The sequence below is a fragment of the Budorcas taxicolor genome, chromosome 17 (assembly GCF_023091745.1).
Source record: "Budorcas taxicolor isolate Tak-1 chromosome 17, Takin1.1, whole genome shotgun sequence".
NCBI lineage: Eukaryota > Metazoa > Chordata > Mammalia > Artiodactyla > Bovidae > Budorcas > Budorcas taxicolor.
Genome location: NC_068926.1, coordinates 37,879,128 through 37,895,474, shown reverse-complemented (window position 1 = coordinate 37,895,474; position 16,347 = coordinate 37,879,128).

The following is a 16,347-nucleotide window of genomic DNA, read 5'->3' as shown; positions in this document are numbered from 1 at the left end:
CTTGGGTTTCTCTTACCTTGGACGTGGGGTATCTCTTCACTGCTGCTCCAGCAAAACACAGCCGCTGCTCCTTACCTTGGATGAGGGGTATATCTTCACTGGCCACCCCTCCTGACCTTGAACATGGAGTAGCTCCTCTGGGCCCTCCTGCACCCTGAATGCTGTACTGAAAGTGAAAAACTGAATGGTTGTCAAGGTACAGAATGGTTGTAAGTGTATCTACTGTTTACCATGTGATGATGTGGCCAACTGGGAACTGGACTCATTGCCACCTCCCAGACTCAGGAGTGGATTTCTTACAGCATATTGCTAGCCAGGGTAAAGATCAAAACCCAAAACTGAAGTATAGTTTCTACCAAAAGTATATCTCTTTTGCATCATCATAAAGTCAAAAAAAAATCAGAAATCAAATGGGGAACCACCCACAAATGACAAAAGGGACTGGGGAAAGAAATGACAACCCAATCCAGTATTCTTGCTTGGAAAATCCCATGGACAGAGGAGCCTGGCAGCTATGGTCCATGTGGTTACAAAAGAGTCAGACAAAACTTAGTCACTGAACAACAATAAAGACTATACTAAATAGGATAAGTAACCAACAAAGACCTACTGTATAGCACAGGGAATGCAACTCTATTCTGTGATAATCCATATGAGAAAAGAATCTAAAAAAGAATGAATATATGAATATGTATAACTGAATAACTTTGCTATACATTTGAAACTAACAATATTAGTTATCAACAACATTGTAAATCAAGTATATGCCAATAAAAATTTTAAAAAAAGAAAAAATATATAACAAAGGGAATAAGCTTGTACAGGCTGACCTATTTTAAATAGGCTTTCCCATTTCTGTACAGCTCTTTGGCCAAAAGTTTGTCCAATGGCAATCTCTCTCAAAAGAGAACATGTGAAATATAGTTTTCATTTTGTCTGTTTAGCTTTACACATTGCCTTTCCAAACTAAATTGAAGTTTTTATGGTTTCTATTAGTAATGAAGAAAGCTAGAATGGATATTAGATTGATAACTAGCAGTGTGTGCTGGAGGCATCAATAGTCCTTTTCATAAGTAGGTGTGGATACAAGAGAGAGAAAAGGTCTCAAGATCAGAAATATTAAAGCACGTACAGTATGATTCCTGGAGGGTCAAACCCTGCATATTCTCTCCCCACCTGCCTCTGTCCTGACAGAGGTACTATGTATGTTCACCACTGTGTGAACCACTATGTTACCTGCAGGAGGAGAAAGGGTAATGTCTCCTGTAGCCTGCCATACATAGGGGTAAATGCAGATACCAAACTACCCCCACATGGTACATGCAACCCCCAATCTTGTTTTCCATTTTAAAAAATCTAGAAAACACAACAATTAGAATCCACTACCTTTCCATTTGTGTCCCCAAATTTATGTCAGAGATCTGAGGTGCAAAACGAAGTGAGAAGATGGGTAAAAACAAAGAAGCAACAAATGACTGAAAACAGCTACTATCATGGATAAGAAACAAATTCAAAAAATGGTATAATATGGGTATATTGAAATTGAACTTAATTTCATTAGGTCCTTTTCCCATTATAGGTTTCTATAAGCTATTGAGTATTGTTCCCTGTGGTATACAGTAGGTCCTTTCTGGTTATCTATTTTATAATATAGTACTGTGTATATGTTAACTATAATATAACCCTAATTTATCCCCCTGCACCCTTTCATAATTGTATATTTGTTTTCTGTGTCTGTGAGCCTATTTCAGTTCTGTAAGTAAGTTCCTTTGTAACATATTTTAGATTTCACAGAGAAGTAATACCACGTATTTGTGTTTCCCTGGCCTGATCTGCTTCACTTAGTATGATAATATCTAGGTCATTAGCTCTCTCTTTTAATTTGCTGATAAAGTGGAATATTTCCTCACATTTTTAAACAGTGTTAATACCTATCATAAGTCCTAAGAAGCATGTTAAAATATATAAGGTATTCAATATGAAAAGGTATTTTATTTTGCATTAAAATTTTCATTATCAAAAATAGATATTATAAACAGCTAGATCAACAATAAGATTATAGGCAGCATAAAATTATAAAATTTGTATAATTCTATTCAATTTGCATCAATGTACTTCTGAAAGCATTATAAATGAAATGATGATTTTTTAAGAAATAATAAATTATAAAACTTGGACCAAGAAGAAATAGAAAACCTGAAGGAAGTAATGATTGTAGCAACAGTTAGAAAGATGATCAAGAATCTTACACCTGAGATTCAGATCATTTTATAGATGAAACTTGCCATGAGTTATCAATGGACAGTTCAGTTACATAAAACGTTCTACAGTACATTAAAAAAGAAAGATTTCAGTCCAACCAGATAAGTTAAATAGTCAATAAATTTAACCATTTTTAAGGTATAAATGGAAGGACTGATGTTGAAGCTGAAACTCCAATAGTTTGGCCACCTGATGCGAAGAGCTGACTCATTTGAAAAGACCTTGATGCTGGGAAAGATTGAGGGCAGGAGAAGGGGAGGACAGAGGATGAGATGGTTGGATGGCATCACCGACTCCATGGACATGGGTTTGGGTGGACTCTGGGAGTTGATGTTGGACAGGGAGGCCTGCCGTGCTGTGGTTCATGGGGTCACAAAGAGTCAGACACGACTAAGCGACTGAACTGAACAGAATTGAAGGTATAAGTATGATCAGGATTTGATAATTTAAGAAATAATGGTTACATATTTCTCATTTTCAAAAATATGTTGAAGAGATTTTTAGGTAAAGCTGCAGATAAAAATATTTATTCCTACTTAAATAAGCATGTATTTACTGTAGTTTTTTTTTTTTTTATCTAAAAGTGCAAATGGACTTAGAGAAAAGCTTCAGTCTAGTTCTTGCAAGATAATATGAGCTATAAACATTTTCTCTTGAGCTGAAAAGTAGACCGTGAAAAAAAAAATGCATTTGTTCCAGAGTTAGCTAGCTTTGAAGTTATTTGTTTTATTTACATGTTGCTAAAGATTGTAATTTCTCTAACTGGTGTCAATTAGTATCAGGGGCCAATGATAACTGTGAAGTTGGCTGTTGTGTGTTGTAACAAGTAGAGCCTTGCAATAAGCTTTGAGTAAGCTTAAGTGAACCATAACAGATTTGCTTAGTAAAGCTGCACTAATAGATTTTTTAAATCTATGGTATGCTTCTGTGAAACCCAGTGGGGAGGATATAGTACCTGTCATATTTGATTATAATTTGAGAACAAATGCAATACTGAATCAAAATTAAAATATGAAAGCAGAAATTATTTGGTATTTGGCTGCACAGAAAAATATTTTAAAGGTTCTTTACAGTTAGCTCAAAATGATTTATTAATGTGGAGAAAATGAAATAATCTTGATCAGTAAAGTTTGACAAGCAATCATGTAGAGAAACAACTGGAGACATCAACTACAAATGTCACAAAGTCTCAAAAATTAGAAGAAACCAGAAAAATAATTATTAGCAGAGACCACATAGAATATTTGAATGGATTCCATCATATTTTAACTCCTGATGCCAATGTAGGTTTTCTTTTCCTTGTACCAGAATTGATGGCTGGTAAAACTGGCTCATTTCTAACTTTATAAATATTTCAAAATCATTTTGCAATTGCTTTTACCAGTTAACGCTGCCACCAATTCAGCAATGCAAGAGAGAATCCACTTTTTGTGTGTCCTGTTTAAAAGCTCGACTGTTGTTTAGTTGCTAAGTCATGTCCAACTCTTTTACAACCCCTTGGACTGTAGCCTGCCAGTCTCCTCTGTCCATGGGATTTCCCAGGCAAGAATATTGAAAGGGGTTGCTACTTCCTTAATATGGTTAGACTTTTTGTGTATGTGTGTGCTGTCTTTACAGTATAAAAATTAAATCAGTATTCCTATTTGTTTCATGTTTAGAGTATCAACTTAGATAAGTAATTTTATGCATATTTAATGCTGATCTATACAAATTTTATAGTCATGCAATTTTACTATTTTTCTATCAGTCTTTGTGTATTTTATCATTTAAAAAGATCTTTACTACATTCTCAATTGCAATTCTTTGTTGAATTTGCCAGATGTAAATATATCACATTACATAGGCACTTGCATTTTAATTTAGTTTTTCATACCATTGGTCATGCATATTTTTATTTTAAGAAAAATGAATAATCACATTTTATTTTTTTCTCTATCTTTTTCTAACAGAGAAGTACCTTTTTGCATAAAAAGAATTCCTACAATCAGTTCTAAAAGGATGAATGCATCACAGAGATAAATGCACAAAGACACAAACAATTTGCAAACCATGAAAATGATATTCCAAGAGCTTTTTTACTTTTTCTTGTCATATAAAAAATGTATAATACCATAAACAAAGTGTGCTTTTTGTCAGCTGTGGACATTTTGCTGAGTGGCAATACTGCCCAAGATGCCCCCAGCTCACCTGTTTCCCCAAATGCCTTCCTCATTAGAGAATTTTCCCTGCTGCTCAGAGATGAAAGAAGAGGATGAACAAGAGGGGAGCTGTCCCCTGTTCCCCATTGTCTACCAGTTTTTTATTAGTGTTGTTGTAGTAAGAACGCTTAGCATGAGATCTACCCTCTTGACAAAGCTTTATGTGCGCAATGCAGTACTGTTAACTATAGGCACAATGTTGTACAGCAGAACTCTAAAATTTACTCGCCTTCATAATGAAAACTTAATACCTGTTGAACAGTGACTCCCCAGTCCTCTCCCAGCCAAAAGTGAGCACCATTCCACTCTCTGTGTATGCATTTGACTACTTTTTGGATATACCCTAAAAGTAGAATCATATTGCATTTGTCTTCCTGTGCCTGGTTTATTTCATTTAGCACAATATCCTCTAGGTTCATCCATGTTGTCTCACATGGCAGGATTTCTTTCTTCCTTTTTTTTTTTTTTAAGACGTTAGAATGTTCCATACTTAATGTTCCATTCCCATGTTCCATATGAATTTACTAGATTTTCTTTATCTATTTATTGATGGGCATTTAGGTTGTTTCTTGGCTATTGTGAATAATGTTGTGATGAACAGGATAGTTCATTGAGATCTGAAGTTTAATTCTTCTGGATAAATATCATATGATAGTTCTATTTTTAATTTTTTGAGAACCTCACACTTTCCCATGATGACTGTACCATTTTAATGTTCCCATCAATAGAGTACAAGTTTCTCAAATTCTCATTATCCTTACCAACTTTTGGTCTTATGATAATAACCATGTCAACATTTGAGGTGACATCTCATTGGGATTTTGATTTTCATTTCCCTGATTAGTGATGTTGAGCATCTTTCCATACACTTGTTGGGCATCTGTATGTCTCTTGTCACTTTTTCTTATTTCTGCTTCTTAGTATCAGTTAAAGTAATTTACCTATGATGAATTAATAGATCCTCATATGTGTATTTTCTAAAATTTTAAGGTTTTCTCTTCATAATTAAACTTTAGATACACCTGGAAATTAGTTTCCACATACGTTGCAGCAAGATTGTTGTGAATGTAAAATATAAAGAATTTGACAAAGTGTCAACATCAGAAAACTACAGCATACTAACAGCAGAATACAGCTAGAAGTGGCTGTCAATGGCTAGGAGATGCTTTGCTTCTGAGGAAAGTCCCCTTTCCCAGGCTGCCTCACTGTTTGACCTCTGGAGTCCCATGGGCTACAGAATAGGTGCCTCTCAACGTCCTGGGAGACACACACCTGAACATCTGGTGTTTCTTCCCAACACTCATTGCTATCTGGAATCCCAAAGAGGGTTCCTTCCTTCCACGTTGGCACCCCCAGGCCATAAAACATCTTGCAGGAGGTCAGGGTGGACTGGAAAAGGGAAAGGCTCATGTAGCCACCTTGGTGCAGCAGAACTTTTGGCTATCCAGCATTTTCTGGGTGTGCCAGGGCACATTCACCCCAAGGTCAACCCCAAGCATCCTCTGTACTTTAGAAGGGGCCATACCCTGACACTGCTGGGGGCTGAACACAGGCTCAGGCCTCTTACTTCACATTCCTCCAGAAAGTGGCAGCTGCAGGAAAGCTGGCCCAAACACTTGGCCACAAAACATGCTACTCAGCAGAGAAGAAGTGATATCTTTTCGGTGGTTCTGCCAGGGGGATACCCTGAACTGTGCTTTGCCAGCAGTGAGCAGGCAGTTTCTTTCTTCCGGACAGGTGAAAGCAGGCCAGCCCTCATCCTGCTCTCCAAGTGATAAATTAATGCATTATTTATAAAGAATTTTTAAATTAAGAAAAATAAGGGGGGGAAAGAAGGTATGTGATTCAGAGTTCTTTAATTTTTCATCAAATAACTAAAAATGGAAAACTTTAAAAATTGTTATCTCTGAAAAGTGGGCAGAAGACCTAAACAGACTTTTCTCCAAAGAAGATGCACATGCAGCTAGTAAGCACATGAAAAGATGCTCAACATCCCTCAATTAGAGAAACGCAAATCAAAACTACAATGAGGTATCACCTCACACTGGTTAGAATAGCCATCATTAAAAAAATCCACAAACAATAATTACTGGAGAGGGTGTGCAGAAAAAGGAACCACCTTCTTGCAGTGTTGGTGGGAATGTAAATTGATACAGCCATTATGGAGAACAGTATGGAGATTCCTTAAAAAACGAGCAATAAAACTACTATATGACACAACAATCTGACTATGGGACATATACCCAGAGAAAACCCTAATTAATAAAAACACATGTTCTCCAGTATTCACGAAAGCACTATTAACAATAGCTAGGACATGGAAGCAACCAAGTTGTCTATTGACAGATGAATGGATTAAAGACATGTGGTACATACAATGGAACGTTACTCAGCCGTAAAAAGGAACACATCTGAGTCAGTTCCAATGAGGTGGATGAACCTAGACCCTGTGATACAGAGATGGTATACTAACCCATATATATATAATCTAGAAAGATGGTACTAACGAACCTGTTTTCAGGGCAACAATGGCTGTGCGGTGAAGCCGGGGCAGCTGCCCAGTCCAAGAGCAGTGGTGCAGGAGCAGTAGTTGTGTGGCACAGGAGTGACTGACAGAAGCTACCCCACATCCAAGGCCAGGAATGGCAACTCTGAGGAGATACACCATGTCCAAGGTAAGGAGCAGCAGCCGTGCTTTGCTGGAGCAGCCATGAAGAGATACCCCACATCCAATGTAGGCGCTGAGAGGGCATCAGAGGGCAGACAGACTGAAACCACAATCACAGACAACTAGCCAATCTGATCACATGGATCACAACCTTGTCTAACTTAATGCAACTAAGCTATGCCATGTGGGGCCACCCAAGACGGATGGGTCATGGTGGAGAAGTCTCACAGAATGTGGTCCACTGGAGAAAGGAAAGTCAAACCACTTCAGAATTCTTGCCTTGAGAACCCCATGAACAGTATGAATAGGCAAAATGATAGGATAATGAAAGAGGAACTCCACAGGTCAGTAGGTGCCCAATATGCTACTGGAGATAAGTGGAGAAATAACTCCCGAAAAATGAAGGGATGGAGCCAAAGCAAAAACACCACCCAGCTGTGGATGTGACTGGTGATAGAAGCAAGGTCCGATGCTATAAAGAGCAATATTGCATAGGAACCTGGAATGTCAGTTCCATGAATCAAGGCAAATTGGAAGTGGTCAAACAGGAGATGGCAAGAGTGAACATCAACATTCTAGGAATCAGCAAACTAAAATGGACTGGAATGGGTGAATTTAACTCAGATGACCATTATATCTACTACTGTGGGCAGGAATCCCTCAGAAGAAATGGAGTAGCCATTATGGTCAACAAAAGAATTCAAAATGCAGTTCTTGGATGCAATCTCAAAAACGACAGAATGATCTCTGTTCATTTTCAAGGCAAACCATTCAATATCACGGTAATCCAAGTCTATGCCCTGATGAATAATGCTGAAGAAGCTGAAGTTGAATGGTTCTATGAAGGCCTACAATACCATTTAGAACTAGCACCTAAAAAGATGTCCTTTTCATTATAGGGGACTGAAATGCAAAAGTAAGAAGTCAAGAAATACCTGAAGCAACAGGAAAATTTGGTCTTGGAGTACAGAATGAAGCAGGGCAAAAGCTTATGAGTTTTGCCTAGAGAATGCACTGGTCACTGCAACCACCCTTTTCCAACAACACAAGTGAAGGATCTACACATAGTCATCACCAGACGACCAACACCAAAATCAGGTAGAATATATTCTTTGCAGCAAAATATGGAGAAGCTCTATACAGACAAAAAAAAAAAAAAAAAAAGACTGGGAACAGACTGTGGCTCACATCATGACACCTTATTGCCAAATTCAGACTTAAATTGAAGAAAGTGGGGAAAACCACTAGACCATTCAGGTATGACCTAAGTCAAAACTCTGGTGCTTGTATAGTGGAAGTGAGAAATAGATTTAAGGGAATAAATCTGATAGTGTCTGATGAACTATGGACTGAGGTTCATGACATTGTATAGGAGACAGGGATCAAGACCATCCCCAAGAAAAAGAAATGCAAAAAATCAAAATGGCTGTCTAAGGAGACCTTACAAATAGCTGTGAAAAGAAGAGAAAGTGAAAAGCAAAGGAAAAAAGAAAGATATAAGCTTCTGAATGCAGAGCCAAAGAATAGGAAAGAGCAATAAGAAAGCCTTCCTCAGCGATCAATGCAAAGAAATAGGAAAAAATAGAATGGGTAAGATAGATCACTTCAAGAAACTTAGAGATGCTAAGGGAATATTTCATGAAAAGATGGGCTCAATAAAGGATAGAAATGATATGGACCTAACAGAAGCAGAAGATATTAAGAAGAATTGGCAAGAATACACAGAAGAACTGTACAAAAAAGATCTTCATGAACCAGATAATCACGATGGTGTTATCAATCACCTAGTGCTAGATATTCTGGAACGCACAGTCAAGTGGGCCTAAGGAAGCATATTATAAACAAAGCTAGTGGAGATGATGGAATTCCAGTTGAGCTATTTCAAATCCTAAAAGATGATGCTCTGAAAGTGCTGTACTCAATGTGATAGCGAATTCGGAAAACACAGGAGTGGCCACAGGACTGGAAAAGGTCAGTTTTCATTCCAATCCTAAAGAAAGGAAATGCCAAAGAATGCTCAAACTACCACACAATTGCACTCGTCTCACAGGCTAGTAAAGCAATGCTCAAAATTCTCCAAGCCAGGCTTCAACAATAAGTTCCAGATGTTCAAGCTGGTTTTAGAAAAGGCAGAGGAACCAGAGATCAAATGGCCAACATCCACTGGATCATGGAAAAAGCAAGAGAGTTCCAGAAAAACATCTATTTCTGCATTATTGACTATGCCAAAGCCTTTGACTGTGTGGATCACAATAAACTGTGGAAAGTTCTGAAAGAGATGGGAGTACCAGACAACCTGACCTGCCTCTTGAGAAACCTATATGCAGGCCAGGAAGCAACAGTTAGAACTGGACATGGAACAACAGACTAGTTCCAAATAGGAAAAGGAGTACGTCAAGGCTGTATATTGTCACCCTGCTTATTTAACTTACATGCAGAATACATCATGAGAAACGCTGGGCTAGAAGAAGCACAAGCTGTAATCAAGATTGCTGGAAGAAATATCAATAACCTCAGATATGCAGATGACACCACCCTTATGGCAGAAAGTGAAGAACAACTAAAGATCCTCTTGTTGAAAGTGAAAGAGGAGAGTGGAAAAAGGTTGGCTTAAAGCTCAACATTCAGGAAACTAAGATCATGGCATATGGTCCCATCATTTTATGGCAAATAGATGGGGAAATAGTGGAAACAGTGGCTGACTGAACTATTTTGGGCCCCAAAATCACTGCAGATGGTGATTGCAGCCATGAAATTAAAAGACACTTACCCCATGGAAGGAAAGGTATGACCAAACTAGACAGCATATTAAAAAGCAGACATTACTTTGTCAACAAAGCTTCATCTAGTCAAGGCTATGGTTTTTCCAGTAGTCATGTATGGATGTGAAAGTTGGCCTATAAAGAAAGCTGAGTGCAGAAGAATTGATGCTTTTGAGCTGTGCTGTTGGAGTAGTCTCTTGAGAGTCCCTTGGACTGCAAGATCCAACCAGTCCATTCTAAAGGAGATCAGTCCTGAGTGTTCATTGGAAAGACTGATGTTGAAGCTGAAACTCCAAATCTTTGGCCACCTGATATGAAGAGCTGACTCATTTGAAAAGACCCTGATGCCAGGAAAGATTGAGGGCAGGAGGAGAATGGGACAACAGAGGGTAAGGTAGTTTCATCATATAACCAACTCAATGGAGATGGGTTTGTGTAAACTCCAACAGTTGGTGACGGACTGGGAGGCCTGGAGTGCTGCAGTTCATGGGGTCGCAGAGAGTCAGACATGAGTGAGCAACTGAACTGAATGAAGACACAGACATAGAAAACAGATTTGTGGATACAGTGCAAGAAGGAGAGAATGTGCCAAATTGAGAGAGTAGCTTTGAAACAAATACATTACCAAGTGTAAAATACATTGCTAGTGGGGGCTTGCCATATGAAATAGTGAACTCTGTGACAACTTAAAGGAATGGGATTGGGTAAGAGATGGGAGTGAGTTTCAGAAGGGAGGGGACATGTGTATACCTATGGATGATTCATGTTAATGCATAAAAGAAACCAGCAAAATATTGTAAGCATTTACTCTCCAGTTAAAAATAAATATAATTTTAAAGAATGGTTATTTCTGAAGAATGGGCCTGATTCAGGGGAAGAAACATGATAACATATTTTTCCAATATCCTGTTTTTAAAAATTATTGTTTACCATACATAAAGCAGAATGAAAGGAGAGTTATTACTCAATGTGGGGCAATTTTCCCTTCCTATATCCCAGAGTTAGCTAATTTAACTTCACTTTATTTTTTTTCTAATGTATACAATTATTATATTTATTCTTTTTATTCACTATTCAGATTTTTTCTATTTCCCAAAATACTTAAGGTAAACACCTTGCGTTATTTTTATTTTCTTTTTAAAATTTTCATTGGTGTATAGTTGATTTACAATGTTGTGCTAGTTTCCGCTGTACTGCAAAGTGAATCAGTTACCAGTTCAGTTCAGGTGCTCAGTCGTGTCTGCCTCTTTTCAACACCATAGTCTTATCCACTCATTTTTAGATTCTTTTCCCATGTAGGCCATTACACAGTATTGAGCAGACTGGCCTGTGCTATAGAGTAGATCTTTATTAGTTATCTATTTTATACATGCTGTGCTGTGATTAGTTGCTAAGTTGTGTCTGACACTTTATGGACTGTAGCCCACCAGGCTCTTCTGTCCATGGGGATTTTCCAGGTAAGAATACTGGAGTTGGTTGCCATGCCCTCCTCTAGGGGATCTTTCCAACCCAGAGATCGAATCCAGGTCTCCCACATTGATTTTATATATAGCAGTGTGTATATGTATAAGCTGAAGAACAAGATGAGTGAAAGGTAAAGGACAAAAGGAAAGAATGCACCTGGATGAATGCAGAGTTCCAGCAATAGGCAAGGAGAGTTAAGATAGCCTTCCTAAGTGATCAATGCAGAGAAGTAGAGGATAACAATAGAATGAGAAAGACTAGAGATCTCTTCAAGAATATTAAAGATACTAAGGGAATATTTCATGCATAGACGGCCACAGTAAAGGACAGAAATGGTATGGACCTAACAGAGGCAGATTTTATTAAAGAGGTGGCAAGAATTCACAGAAGAACTATACAAAAAAGATCTTAATGACCCAGATAACCACAATGGTGTGATCATTCACTTAGAGCCAGATATCCAAGAAGGCAAAGTCAAGTGGGCCTTAGGAAGCATCATTACAAACAAAGCTAGTGGAGGTGATGGAATTCCAGTTGAGCTATTTCAAATCCTAAAAGATGATGCTGTGAAAGTACTGCATTCAATATGCCAGCAAATTTGAAAACTCAGCAGTGGCCACTATACTGGAAAAGGTCAATTTTCATTCCAATCCCGAAGAAAGGCAATGCCAAAGAATGTACAATTTACTGCACAGTTACATACATCTCACATAGAGGAAAAGAACAGAATGGTAAAGACTAGAGATCTCTTCAAGGAAATTAGAGACACTAAGGGAACATTTCATGCAAAGATGGGCTCAATAAAGGACAGAAATGACATATATCTAACAGAAAAAGAAGATATTAGGAAAAGGTGGCAAGAATACACAGAAGAGCTGTACAAAAAAGATATTCATGACCCAGATAATCACGATGGTGTGATCACTCATACTCAGCTAGAGCCAGACATCCTGGAATGTGAAATCAAGTGGGCCTTAGAAGCATCACTATGAACAAAGCTAGGTGGAGGTGATGGAATTCCAGTTGAGCTATTTCAAATCCTAAAAGATGATGCTGTAAAAGTGCTGCACTCAATATGCCAGCAAATTTGGAAAACTCAGCAGTGGCCACAGGACTGGGAAAGGTCAATTTTCATTCCAATCCCCAAGAAAGGCAATGCCAAAGAATGCTCAAACTACCGCACAATTGCACTCATCTCACAGGCTAGTAAAGGAATACTCAAAGTTCTCCAAGCCAGGCTTCAGCAACACATGAACCATGAACTTCCAGATGTTCAAGCTGGTTTTAGAAAAGGCAGAGGAACCAGAGATCAAATTGTCAACATCCATTGGATCATTGATAGAGCAAGAGAGTTTCAGAAAAACATCTATTTCTGCTTTATTGACTATGCCAAAGCCTTTGACTGTGTGGATCACAAGAAACTGTGGAAAATTCTGAAAGAGATGGGAATACCAGACCACCTGACCACCCTCTTGAGAAATGTATATGCAGGTCAGGAAGCAACAGTTAGAACTGGACATGGAACAACAGACTGGTTCCAAATAGGAAAAGGAGTACATCAAGGCTGTATATTGTTACCCTTTTTATTTAACTTCTATGCAGAATACATCATGAGAAACGCTGGACTGGAAGAAGCACAAGCTGGAATCAAGATTGCTGGAAGTAATACCAATACCTCAGATATGCAGATGACACCACCTTTATGGCAGAAAGTGAAGAACTAAAGAGCCTCTTGATGAAATTGAAAGAGGAGAATGAAAAAGTTGGCTTAAAGCTCAACATTCAGAAAATGAAGATCATGGAATCTAGTCCCATCATTTCAGTTCAGTTCAGTTCAGTTCAGTTCAGTTCAGTTCAGTTGCTCAGTGGTGTCCGACTCTTTGCGACCCCATGAATTGCAGCATGCCAGGCCTCCCTGTCCATCACCAACTCCCAGAGTTCACAGTCCCATCACTACATGGCAAATAGATGGGGAAACAGTGGCTGACTTTATTTTTTGGGGCTCCAAAAGCACTGAATATGGTGATTCCAACCATGAAATTAAAAGACCCTTACTCCTTGGAGTTGGCTTCCCTGGTGGCTCAGACAGTAAAGCGTCTGTCTACAATGCGGGAGACCCGGGTTTGATTCCTGGGTTGGGAAGATCCCCTGGAGAAGGAAATGGCAATCCACTTCAGGACTACTGCCTAGAAAATCCCATGAACAGAGGAGCTTGGTAGGCTACAGCCCATGGGGTCGCAAAGAGTCAGACACGACTGAGCAACTTCACTTTCATTCCACTTTCACTTACTCCTTGGAAGGAAAGTTTTGACCAACCTAGACAGCATATTAAAAAGCAGAGACATTACTTTGTCAACAAAGGTTCGTCTAGTCAAGGCTATGGTTTTTCCAGTAGTCATATATGGATGTGATAGTTGGACTATAAAGAAAGCTGAGCACCAAAAAATTGATGCTTTTAAACTGTGGTGTCAGAGAAGACTCTTGAGAGTCCCTTGGACTTCAAGGAGATCCAACCCGTCCATTCTAAAGGAGATCAGCCCTGGGTGTTCATTGGAAGGACTGATGTTGAAGCTGAAACTCCAATACTTTGGCCACTTGATGCAAAGAGCTAACTTATTTGAAAAGACTCTGATGCTGGGAAAGATTTAGGGCAGGAAGAGAAGAGGGTGAGAGAGGATGAGATGATTGGATGGCATCACCGACTCAATGGACATGGGCTTGGGTAGACTCCAGCAGCTGGTGATGGACAACAGGGAGGCTTGGCCTGCTGCATTTCATAGGGTCACAAAGAGTTGGACAGAACTGAAATTGAACTGAACTGAACTGAACACACCCTAGCAAAGTAATCCTCAAAATTCTCCAAACGAGGCTTTAATAGTACATGAACTGAGAACTACCAGATATTCAAGGTGGATTTAGAAATGGCAGAGGAACAAGAGATCAAATTTTTAACCTCTGTTGGATCATAGAAAAAACAAGAGAACTTCAGAAAATCATCCAGTTTTGTTTCGTTGGCTATTCTAAAACCTTTGACTGTGTGGATCACAACAAACTGTGGAGAATTCTTAAAGAGACAGGAATATTAGACCATTTTCCTGTCCTGGTGGCTCAGAGGGTAAAGCGTCTGTCTACAATGTGAGAGACCTGGGTTTGATCCCTGGGTTGGGAAGATTCCCTGGAGAAGGAAATGGCAACCCACTCCAGTACTCTTGCCTTGAAAATCCCATTGGCAGAGGAGTTTGGTGCAGGCTACTGTCCATGGGGTGGCAAAGAGTCGGGCACGACTGAGCGACTTCACTTTCACTTTCCTGCCTCCTGAGAAATTTGTATACAGGCCAAGAAGCAACAGTTAGAACCAGACATGGAATGACAGACTGCTTCCAAACTGGAAAGGGAGTACATCAAGGCTGTATATTGTAACCTTGCTTTTTTAATTCATATGCAGTGTACCTCAAGCAAAATGCTGGGTTGGATGAAGCACAAGCTGGAATCAAGATTACTGGGAGAAATATTAATAACCTCAGATATGCAGATGACACCACACTTTTGCAGAAAGCAAAGAGGAACTAAACAGCCTCTTGATGAAAGTGAAAGAAGAAAGTGAAGAGCTGGCTTAAAATTCAACATTCAAAAAAGGACAGTCATGCCATTGCGTCCCAAGACCGAATGGTAAATGGATGGGGAAAAAATGGAAGGAGTGACAGACTTTATTTTCTTGGGCTCCAAAATCACTGCAGATATTGACTGCAGCCATGAAATTAAAAGACTCTTGCTCCTTGGAAGAAAAGCTATTACCAACCTAGACAGAATATTAAAAAACGTAGAGACATTACTTTGCCAACAAATGTCTATCTGGTCATAACTATTAGTTTTCCAGTAGTTATGTATGAATGTGAGAGTTGGACTATAAAGAAAGCTGAGTGCCAAAGAATTTGTGGTTTTGAACTGTGGTTTTGGAGGAGATTCTTGAAAGTCCCTTGAACTGCAAGGAAATCAACCCAATCCGTCCTAAAGGAGATCAGTCCTGAATATTCATTGGCAGAAGCTGAAGCTTCAATACTTTGGCTACCTGAGGAGAACTGACTCATTAGAAAAGGCCCTGATGCTGGGAAAGATTGAAGGCAGGAAGAGAAGGGGATGACAGAGGACAAGAGGGTTGGGTGGCATCACCGAGTTGATGGACATGAGTTCGAGCAAGTTCCAAAAGTTGGTGACGGACAGAGATGCCTGCTGTGCTGTAGTCCAGGGTGTTGCAAAGAGTTGGATATGACTCAGAGACTGAACTGAACTGAACGGGAGTGTGTATATGGGGGCTTCCAATGTGGTGCTAGTGTCAGAACCTCTCTGCCAATGCAGCAGGCATAAGAGATGCAAGTCCTGCCTGTGCTTTCCTCTAAGATATTTACAGTGCCCAGTCTTATATTTAGATTAATCCATTTTGAATTTATTTTTTGTGTATGGTGTTAGGCAGCATTTTAATTTCATTCTTTCCATGTTATTGAAGAGACTGTCTTTTCTCCACTGTATATTCTTGCCTCCTTTTTTACAGAATAGATGATTATGTGTGTGGGTTTATCTCTGGACTTTCTACCCTATTCCATTGATATATATTTCTGTTTTTGGAGAACACATTGTTTTAATTATAACTTTATTTTGCAAGTAACCCAGAAAACATCTAAATCATTAATACATCTTGAACAGTGAAACAGTTTTCAATTAAATGCAGTTATTAAATAAAATTATGCATGACAATCAGATTCATCAATTTCTAAAGTTATTGAATGATCTTAGGACGGCCCCCCTACTTTTTCATGACTACTTTCAATTAGCTTCCATATAAATATTTATTCTGAACACAATATTCAGAATAAAATTCAAAATGTTTGCTAATTAATATAAATATCTGTCTTATTAAACTAGTCATTTTAAAAATTAGTATTTTTCTTTGAGTCCATGGAAGAGATGTAGTATGCAGACACCGTTACATGGAGTA